This window comes from Hyposmocoma kahamanoa, unplaced genomic scaffold, assembly GCF_003589595.1.
Source record: "Hyposmocoma kahamanoa isolate Upper Pololo Valley unplaced genomic scaffold, ASM358959v1 67, whole genome shotgun sequence".
NCBI classification, from domain to species: Eukaryota; Metazoa; Arthropoda; class Insecta; order Lepidoptera; family Cosmopterigidae; genus Hyposmocoma; species Hyposmocoma kahamanoa.
The window spans coordinates 2174802-2184885 of NW_020653855.1; positions in this window are offsets into that span (position 1 = coordinate 2174802).

The window sequence follows — 10084 nt, forward strand, 5'->3', positions numbered from 1 at the left end:
ATAGATGGCGCTGTCATAATTTTACGAAATAAACATAGCGTATTTTTATTTAACGAGATATTATTTCCTATGTACTATTAAATAAAAAAATAAACAAAATATTGAAGAGATGTATTTAAATAAATAAGTTCAACTTAACTTTTAATCCTTTCAAGTCAATATTAAGACAATAAAACTGAAAATAATATTGTTCCCATTGCATCCGTGTAACTATTTTAAGATTGCTAAATTTGACTTATGAGCATAAGAGCAATATTACTTTAATGTCAAAATCACGTCATACTACGAACTGAGTGAATGAATAGTCACAAAGGTGCCAATAAAACATCGTAGTTGTAACATTATAATAAGCCCACTTTAAGCGTGTCATGGTACGAAAAATCAACGTAAGGTTAAAGTAATATTGTTTTAAGAGGTAGTGGTAGGCCCCCTGGACTGAGGAACACCTAACTTTTTTTCCGATGAAGAAAAAGATATAATGACATGTTCAACTACGCGATTTGTAGTACGTTACTTATTTATGTAATATAAATCCGTTGGTATATTTTTATTCTATTATTGTTGATAACTAATTGTGTTTGTGTGTGTGTACAAGCGAGAATAAAAATTGATGAGGTGCAAATTCAGAACACATCCGAAGATAAACATTTTTTTTAACTGATTTTTTATAGTTCAACTGTTTTTCTTTCATCGACCATTTTCCTCGCGATAGTGAGGTGAAATGTTGAATGTTTCGCTCGGCATAACTTCAATTAATATTGAATTGTATTTTAACACCCTGTATAAACATACTAACATAAATAATTATTTACGTACTGATAACACTGATACTTGTGCAGATAAGGTTAACAAACATAAAACAACACTATGCGCATGTTATTTAGTAACACTCGGCACGTGAAACGGAACGCACGCGTTCTACATTCAAAAATAAAAACGTTTGCTGTAAACAATTGTTTTCGTTCACGATTAAAAAAAAAACATTTTTCAAATTCCGAATAAAAATTTAATAGTGACGTGACTGTGAAAAAATATCTGTATTTAACAGTGTTGTTAAAAAACAAAGGTTTTGTTTTGGTGAGCAGTGGCGCGTGCCAAGTTTTATCTGCTGGGGTTCTTCCTATTATATTTATCAATTATTTTGTTGGTTAAATTTAACTTTAAACAGCTGTTTCAAGTTCAATGTACTTTTGTAGATCATTGTACTGTCTTTATTTTTGGTATTCAATAGTAATATGCACCTATAGGTTACTTATTGCTAGTAACACGGTTATAAATCGAAGTGTAAGTAAAAACTATTACTTTAAATTATAAATTGAGCTCTGAGTAAAGTTTGATTACGATGACGTAAGCTTTGATTGTTTTGATTGAAAACTTTTGACTCTGGTTTTGGTTTGGTGAGGTAATGAAAAATCGTTTTTTAAGTATAGCGTCAGAGCCTTTATTTAGTAAGGAGAAGCAGTGGTGGGGTGAGTATGGTAGTCGCCATGGATCACGCAATCCTATAAAAGATTATACAGGGTGTAACCCTTAGGAGTGCCAATATAAGCCAAAGTCAAATAATCATTTATTCCACAGGTAAAATTTTTACACTTGAAAACGTCATTTTTTTAAGCTACTGCTCGTTCACTACGCTGACCTCCCTGAGAAGAACGAGCAAGAAACTCTATGGATTGCTCTTTTCAAATAAACTTAAATGCTATAGAATACATTTAGAATCATATTTGTGAAAAATCTAGACTCACGTTGTCTTTCCATACGTCTTATCTAACACGTAGTATACAATTTTGTAATATGACTTTTCAATTAAAATACTTTTAATGTAAGTTTTAAACTTAGGAAATGGTAATTTTAATATATACTCTGGAATTTTATTGTAAAAACGTATACAGTTACACATAAAATAATCGTTTACCTTAGTTAAACGAAAACATGGTACCATGAGTTTGGACTTAGTTCTAAGGTTAATATTATGGATATCTTTATTAACGAAAGAAAAGATAAAACTGATTGCGAAAGTACGTTATCTACAGTACTGGCACGCTGTGATGGCCGTTTTGATAGATTACAATAGTGAATTCAAAACCTAATTCATTATCGAAAAAAAATTAATCAAATGCGAATCTATAAGATTTTAGATTCATAGCTGGTATTGCAAGGGGTAGCTGATTAAAAAGTTTTAATAAATAGGAAATGAAACTATTTTTCCGGATTTAAATCGCGTATATTTGTTTTTTCAAACAAGCCGACGTTTCGGATCCTTTACAGGTGGTTTCTCCGTACCACCAGTTTGGGATCCAGTATTTCCTCTAATGAAAAATCCCAAACAGACATAAGAGTGCAGTACTAATTAATATGTTTTAGTTTATTCTAATTTCTATTCATAATTAATAATAAATTAAACTTAATAAAAATTCATTCAATAAAATAATTTGTAAACCTGAATGTAGCGTAAATTGGAATGTTTTCTTTGTAAAATTAAAAATAAGGTATTTAATTAATAACTATTGTAACTATAGTGAAAAAATAGGGTGGTTTGCATTAATATTAGACATAACTGGTTGAAGACTGTACCACCTCAGTCAACCGTGACCATGGGACCTGTAAAGGGCCCGAAACGTCGGTTTGTTTGAAAAAACAAATATACGCGATTTAAATCCGGAAAAATAGTTTCATTTCCTATGTGTAACAATCGCGAAAACCTAAGAACTCGAAGTTTTAATAAAATTAAAATAAAATAAAGGTAGAAATCGCCCTTATACTGGGAAAAACAATTATTTCACAAAATATCGATCTTGAAATAAATGCATTTGAAATTTCAACGACGATTTTTTCTTGGGCATACCATGGTCATCCTACGTAAATTTGTAACTGTGATTCCACATTTTATATTTTACCGAAATTTAAAAATGTTTGCATTTTACATATACAATTTTGTCGCGTTATCCTAAATTAAGTAATTTTCTGTTAAAATTCCAGATAATTGGTTTTCGCAGTATAACGACGAAATTGTGCTGGACAGCGATCCTTTAAGTGACGATCGTAATAGATTTCATTTTTAAAAATTTCGAATTTCGGAAGACAAATGCCGACTTGCGTTGTAAAATTATACATTCTATAAATTTTACTGCACGTCACTATTGACAATAATGGACATCAATTAATTCCTTCAACGTAGCTATGAATTAATCTTATTTTTTTCCATTCTCTAAGGAATGAATGCGAAACTTGATGAGCAAACGGACAAACGTCAAAACGGTCATCGTAGCGAGCCGGCACTATAATGAGTAAAACGACATCAATAACATTTTTAAAATAAAACTAAAAATATTTAAAATTTTGAACATTTAACGCTCGCATATTTAATATGACATACGTGGAGAGTCTTCAGTTTCCCTACTCTTAAAGGTAACAATAAGTTTACAGATAACGTAACTGTTATAAATAAAGTAATAAAACTATCTTTTGATTGAATAATAACAAAGCGAATTGCAAAATTTTGTATTTAAACATTGACTTACAATTATATGGACGTCGGGTCCGCGCTAAAAAGTGTCCGAACTTATAGGGCGTTAAAATCGTATACAGAGCGTCATTCACGCTTTAGTCTTCGTTTGTTCGACTGACAGCGAAGCAAGCAAAATTAGACAGTACTGCGATAACATTACAATTTAAATTCAACGTTTTAGCTTTTTCATATTCCTTTACATGTCACTACGTTTAAATAGGTTGACTTGGGACATTTTTTTCGTGGTTTTTGTATTAGATCCGTCGTCCATTTATTTGTAAGTCAATGTATTTAAAGCAGTTGTTCAAAACTAAGGCCTCTGTACAAGAGAGCGTTTAACGTGAAATTTTTGGATATTTCTAGTTTTATTTTGAAAAAGTTTTTAATGTCGTTTTACTCATTAGGTAACGTACTTTAGACACCAGTTTAAAGGCTTTTGATATCTTTTATATTCACGGAAAAATACCTGGGCAAACTTAATAATTACAACCTGTATATACATTCCATTGCAATGTTGGGCACGGCTTTAAGTTCAAATTTCGCCACCTGAAACTACCAATTGTATTTTTAAATAGACATCCCATTTCAATTTCAGTATTTACTGCCGTATTAACGGCAGTAAATACTGTTTCCAGTTTCTTTTTATGTTCATTTAATTTTATTTAGAATGGATAGCGAATACAAAACATAATTATTAATTACACAGGTTATAGCTAATAAGGTACAGACGGCAGCACATCCAGTTTAGTAGCTAGAGCTCCTTACCAAGTGACGGAACGAACAAGTGGTGCGCCTGATATGGTAAGCTACACGCCTGTCCATAACAGCTGTAGTGCCACTCATAGCTTTAAATCGTAAAGATCTGAGGGGCACTGCCAATGCGCTTGTCACCTTGAAACATAAATCCCATGTGCCTATAATGTCACCAGCAACCTTACCCTTCAAGACCGGAAGGCAATAATGTTCATTTTAACAGTTTGGCGGCAGAAATAGGCAAGGAAGTACTGTCTTGGACGTTTTCGATAAATTACATCTATTAAATAACTGATTATCATAGACGATGTCGTGGTCATGGCAGGATCATTGGAAGAGCTTGGCACCAAGCTCGGTGACCTCAATAGAGTTTCCCAGCAGGTGGGTCTAAAAATGAACATGGACAAAACGAAACTGATGTCGAATGTCCATGCTGTACCCACCCCTATAACAGTGGGAACCTCTATTCTTCGAAGTTGTTGTCGAGTATGTCTACCTCGGATAAAACGTCCAATTAGGCAGAGCCAACTTCGAAGAAGAGGCGACTCGTTGAATCCGACTCGGTTTGACAGCTTTCGGGAAGCTCTGGGACGTCTTCTCGTCCGCAATACCGCAGTTCTTGAATATAAAAACCTTCGAGCAACGCGTGTTGCCAGCGATGATCTACGGCTCTGAGACGTGGTCACTTACTATGAGCCTATAAAAAAGTACAAAGTCACTCGACGCAGCGAGCAATGCCCGGCATTTCTCTACGTGATCAAATCAGAAACGAGGAGATCCGTAGAAGATCGAAAGTCACAGACATAGCTCAAAGGATTAGCAAGTTGAAGTGGCAGTGGGCAGGGCACATAGCATGTAGAACTGACAGCCGTTGGGGCAGAAAGGTTCTTGAATGGAGACCTCGAACCGGAAGGCGCCCTACTAGATGGACGGATGACCTGGTAAGGGTGACGGGTAATCGATGGATGCACGTCGCGTCTAACGGGCTAGTCTAGCAATCTTTGGGGGTGGCCTATGTTCAGCAGTGGACGTCTTCCGGCTGATATGATGATGGTGATAGATTATCTTTATTGTACTTATATAATTACTAAAATCTTAAGAGGGAGCAGCAAAAGTTTTGACGTTGGCTCCGCCCAAATTTGTGAAACAAATATATGCCTGAAGTTCGCGTGACATGCGACAGGAGATGTTGAATTTTGCGCATTACAAGTACCAAATTCGTTTTAGCGGAATAACTCTAAAACTAAAGGGATAAAAAAAATCCGTAGTGACAGTTGTCGATAATGCATAAATATAATTAATTATCTAATTTTTGTCCTAATAACCTGTAGCATTTCGAGGATAAATCGAAAAAATGTGAAAATTAGTGGTCATATCATGATTTTTATCTATCGAGGAAACTTTATTGTTTTATGTTTCTGATTAATGTCTATGATTGAATATATCGTGTAGTTACTCATACAATATTTTATTTTAAACTTTAAAGTGGATATACCCCTCTAAAATCAAATTGAAGATTAGGAATTTTTCCTCTGCTCCCTCTTAAAGGACACTAGAGCAAAATAGCGGCACGTACTATCAGCTAAGTTAAATTCTTACCACGTCCAAAGCAGTTTGAGAGCGGATATTGTGGCAAATTTGTACTTATTTTGTTCACCCTTTATTTAGCGAAAAACCTGTTGTTTATAATCTAGCGAATTTTCATAACCATAGCATAATGAAATGTACTGACTAGATTTTTTTATTTTTTTATTTTTATGACACTAAGTGACAGGACGAACAAGTCTTGCGTCTAGTGGTAGTTGCAGACGACATGTCTTTTCATAACAGGCACTGCAATGCCTGATCTGAGGGGCACTGCGGCTGCGCTCGTCTCCCTGAGACATAACTTAAAAAGTCTCATGTGCCTGACACAAGCGAAAATACGTATCGCGCGTCTTCTAGCGAATTTGCACGCAGTCTCGGGATTCTCGCAGCTACCGGATCATACGTTACACAATTTAATTGACATAAAGTTGATTATGTTACGTACAATTTCGTAAAAATTCGCTTCCATTGAAATGTAAATTGAGCATTAAATACCATTGGTTGACAAGAACGAGGTAGTTGCGGGTGCCCGCTACTAGTTAAATAAATCGATAGTACTTATAAGTTCTGTTAGGCTCAACTTACACTGGCGCAGAGTCGAAGCTTCGCGACGCGTCATGTTTTTCGTAGCATAGTATAGCATATTCATCTCTATTTTCACATTGTTAAGGTACAAATTTGTGTTATGCAAATATGAAGTCGTTACTTGGGCGCAGTGAGGCATCAGACGCCGACTACACGAGATGTGGTTGAAAAACAGGACGCGACGCGACGCTTCGACTCGGCGCCAGTGTGTGGCCTGTGTGTGTTGAGCTTTACATAGGTACACCCTCGCGCGCATATACATACACACACACGCATTAACGCACACGCGTTAATTTTGTTTTAAATTTGAGCGTAATGATCGTATTTTTTCATTTTTCTCATTAATTAACTTTAATTTCCTAAAGGATATTAAAAATGTAACTTGGAAAAGCGGGGCACACTGCGCGTGCCTTCGCGCCATTACCCGCGGATTCGGCAGAATTCCGCGGAAGACGCGTGACGTGATTTTTGGCTAATATCTAGTTTATACGTTACACAATTGACCATAAATTTCATTACGCTAAGTACAATATTGTTTCAAAAGTTCGCTCCCATTCCGTTCCGACGCAATATAAATTGAGCCTTAAGATGGTATCGCGTCGGCATTGGTAACAGTACAGGAATTGATACTGTTACACACACTAGTGCGGTAGATAATGTAATTACTATTTATTTATTATCTATCATCTTTAGCGCCGAGCCGTTTCATTGGAATACGTGTGTCTATATAGATAAGATAAAACTATAATTTTCAAACCAATAAGGTAATTTTCTACAGGATTACTTTGCAAACAAACTAAACATTCATTATGGATTAAATTAAGTATTTAACAAAGTTTGAAAGCTGTCTTATTGTTTTACAACTTAAGAAGGGTGATCCGAATATTCGTTTTAAGATAGCAAAACTAATTCTATAAAAACTTCTTCTTTTTAACGTTTTTATTGTATGTATGTCACGCGATAACTCTTTACTATTACTTACTACTAATTTGTGAACCGATTTTGATGACTCTTTTTTTGTTAGAAAGAGGGTACTTCAGAAGTGGTCCCATTTAGAGAACATATTCTACCTCTAAGGGTGGGAAACTAGGGGATGAATGACTTTTGAGATTGGTTTTTTAGTACTGTGTATTGAATTATTCTTTTTTATAATATTATAGCTCCATCGATATCACTGGTGATTTCGCCAACTGTTTTTCCCAATTAGCGCCATGTTGATTCAACATTTTGACAGATGTGACGTCAGTGTGTTTTCGAATTCACTCAATGAACGTATAAAATTGTGTTTCTCCTTTACCGATTCGGTGTTGTCACTTAAGAATATGAGACAAGTTGAATATTTTTTATATAAATGGTAACACATGCTGCCCACGTCGCCTGCGACTGAGTCTACTACCCTGAAACTTACAATCATATTTATAATTTTATTTTTTCTACTGTAGTAGTAGTCTTTAGAATAATAATAATAATAATAATAACGCACACACTCAACATAGCCCCGCACTAGGGAAACCCTATGTCGCGGGTGCCATGGACACACAGAGACAACCACAAATCACACCCAAATTCACGAGAGAAATAAATGTAGGCCATACAAATATTTCTCCCGGCCCGGGAATCGAACCCGGGGGCCTCTGTGTGGCAGTCCGGTATGGCAACCGTTCGACCACGGAGGCAGAATGAATTTGGATTTAATCGGAATTTACAAAATATTCGGAATTGACGATCATTGGACTTGACGTATCCTCGGAATTAAAATTTTACCCGGAATTGGAACTATACGTCCTGATTTGACCCTATTCTGATATGGCCCACCGAAGACGACACTTCTCGTCTCGCTTGTCGCGTCACGCTTGTACGCTACCCCGCTGTTTATTAATTCACGACCATCATAAATAGTAACGTTTAAATTTGTAAGAATAAATTAAAACTATTCAAATATCAAAGCCGTCCTTAGAGAACGCCTCGTTGACAGGCTTGTTGCCGTTCTGTCAATGTGACCGTCAATATGTGAGGCGCGGTGGGGTATCTAAAGCCAGAGAGTCACCCTCTCTGGCTTTCTCGTTATTTTTTTATTCTCTATCAGAACGCACGCTAACTCCATTAGTTCCAATATAATAAAAAATGTAGGCAATTTCCTAGTCTGAGATTAGATAAAAAAAGAAATGCTTATCATTTATGAAGTGACTAAGCATCGTATTCAGTACTCTACTCAATGCTCAAGTCAGGACTTGAGTATGATTTCAATCACTGGAAATACGACCCTAATGGCAAGGACTTGAGTATGATTTCTAGTGCTTGAAATCATATTCAACTCATGACTTGAGCATTGAGTAGAGTTCTGGAATACGACCCTATGGTGTACTCATTATGAAAGAGATTTGGTTATAATGGGTCACGTGTAGGAAAAAGTGACCTTGTAAATAAAATTAATTATTACAATCTGTTTTAAGTTACCACATGGCACATAATGGCACTCCTTGTTATGTTAATTTTAAAATAATGACGATATTAATCATATCACCACAACATTCCATGTTAAAAATGGGCCAGTTTCTTTTTTTGCTAAGTAATAATAATAATAATAACGGACACACTCATAGCCTCGCTCTAGGGAAATCCTGTATCGCGGGTGCCATGGACACACGCATAGACAACCACAAATTACAATCAAACTCACGAGAGAAATAAATGCAGACCAGCTGGTAACCGTCTGGCTACGAAGGCAGCGGATTTTATAGCGGAGTTGGTAGAGACTACTGATCGTTATTTTGCTCAATCCTGACAAACCTGTCTTGCTTTAGTGACATTTTCATATTCTGCTATTGTTCTCACTACATATTCTAGCCTTTTTAAGAACATTCTCGACTTGTGTTTGTTTGTTGATGTTCCATACTTGGAAAAGGGACAGAATAGCCTACTGGCTATTCTGTCCCTTCCATACCCCGCGATATTTATTATTCGGAGGCCTTGAATATTCTTTGTATATGTATATATTTATAAAATTTTTATATATGTTTTTATTCCATCTATATTTTTTTATAAATTCAAATGACGGGACGGACAAGTGCGCCTGATGGTAAGCGACACACCTGTCCTTAACAGTTGCAATGCCACTCAGCTCCTTAAAGCGCAAATATCTGAGGCGCACTGCCCCTGCACCCGTCACCCTGAGACATTAGTTGACAAGTCCCATGTGCTCCTAACTTCACCAGCACCCTTACCTTTCGAAACCGTAATACGGTCTACTTATATCAACACGCTATCGTCCACTGCTGGACATAGGCCTCTCCAAATACGCGCCATTTCAGCTGATCCTCGGCTTATAGCATCCATCTGGCACTATGATTGCCCAGCCGTGTTCAAGGCTCAAGAACTCGCTTTCTCCATCAGTTATCGATTTTTGGACAGATATGGACAGTCTACTGTCACTTCTGCTTATTCTGTTAGCTATGTCGACGGTCTTGGTTCTTTGTCGGATAACTACATTCCTTACCTTGTTCTTCAGAGAAACTCCGAGCATAGCTCGTTCCACGGTTCGATGACCGATTTTTAACTGGTGGTTAGTGTAAGAGTTATATGAAATGTAAAAAAAATTATTTGTTTTTTTCGAACAAATCAACGTTTCGGGCTCTGTACAGGTCGCAGGTC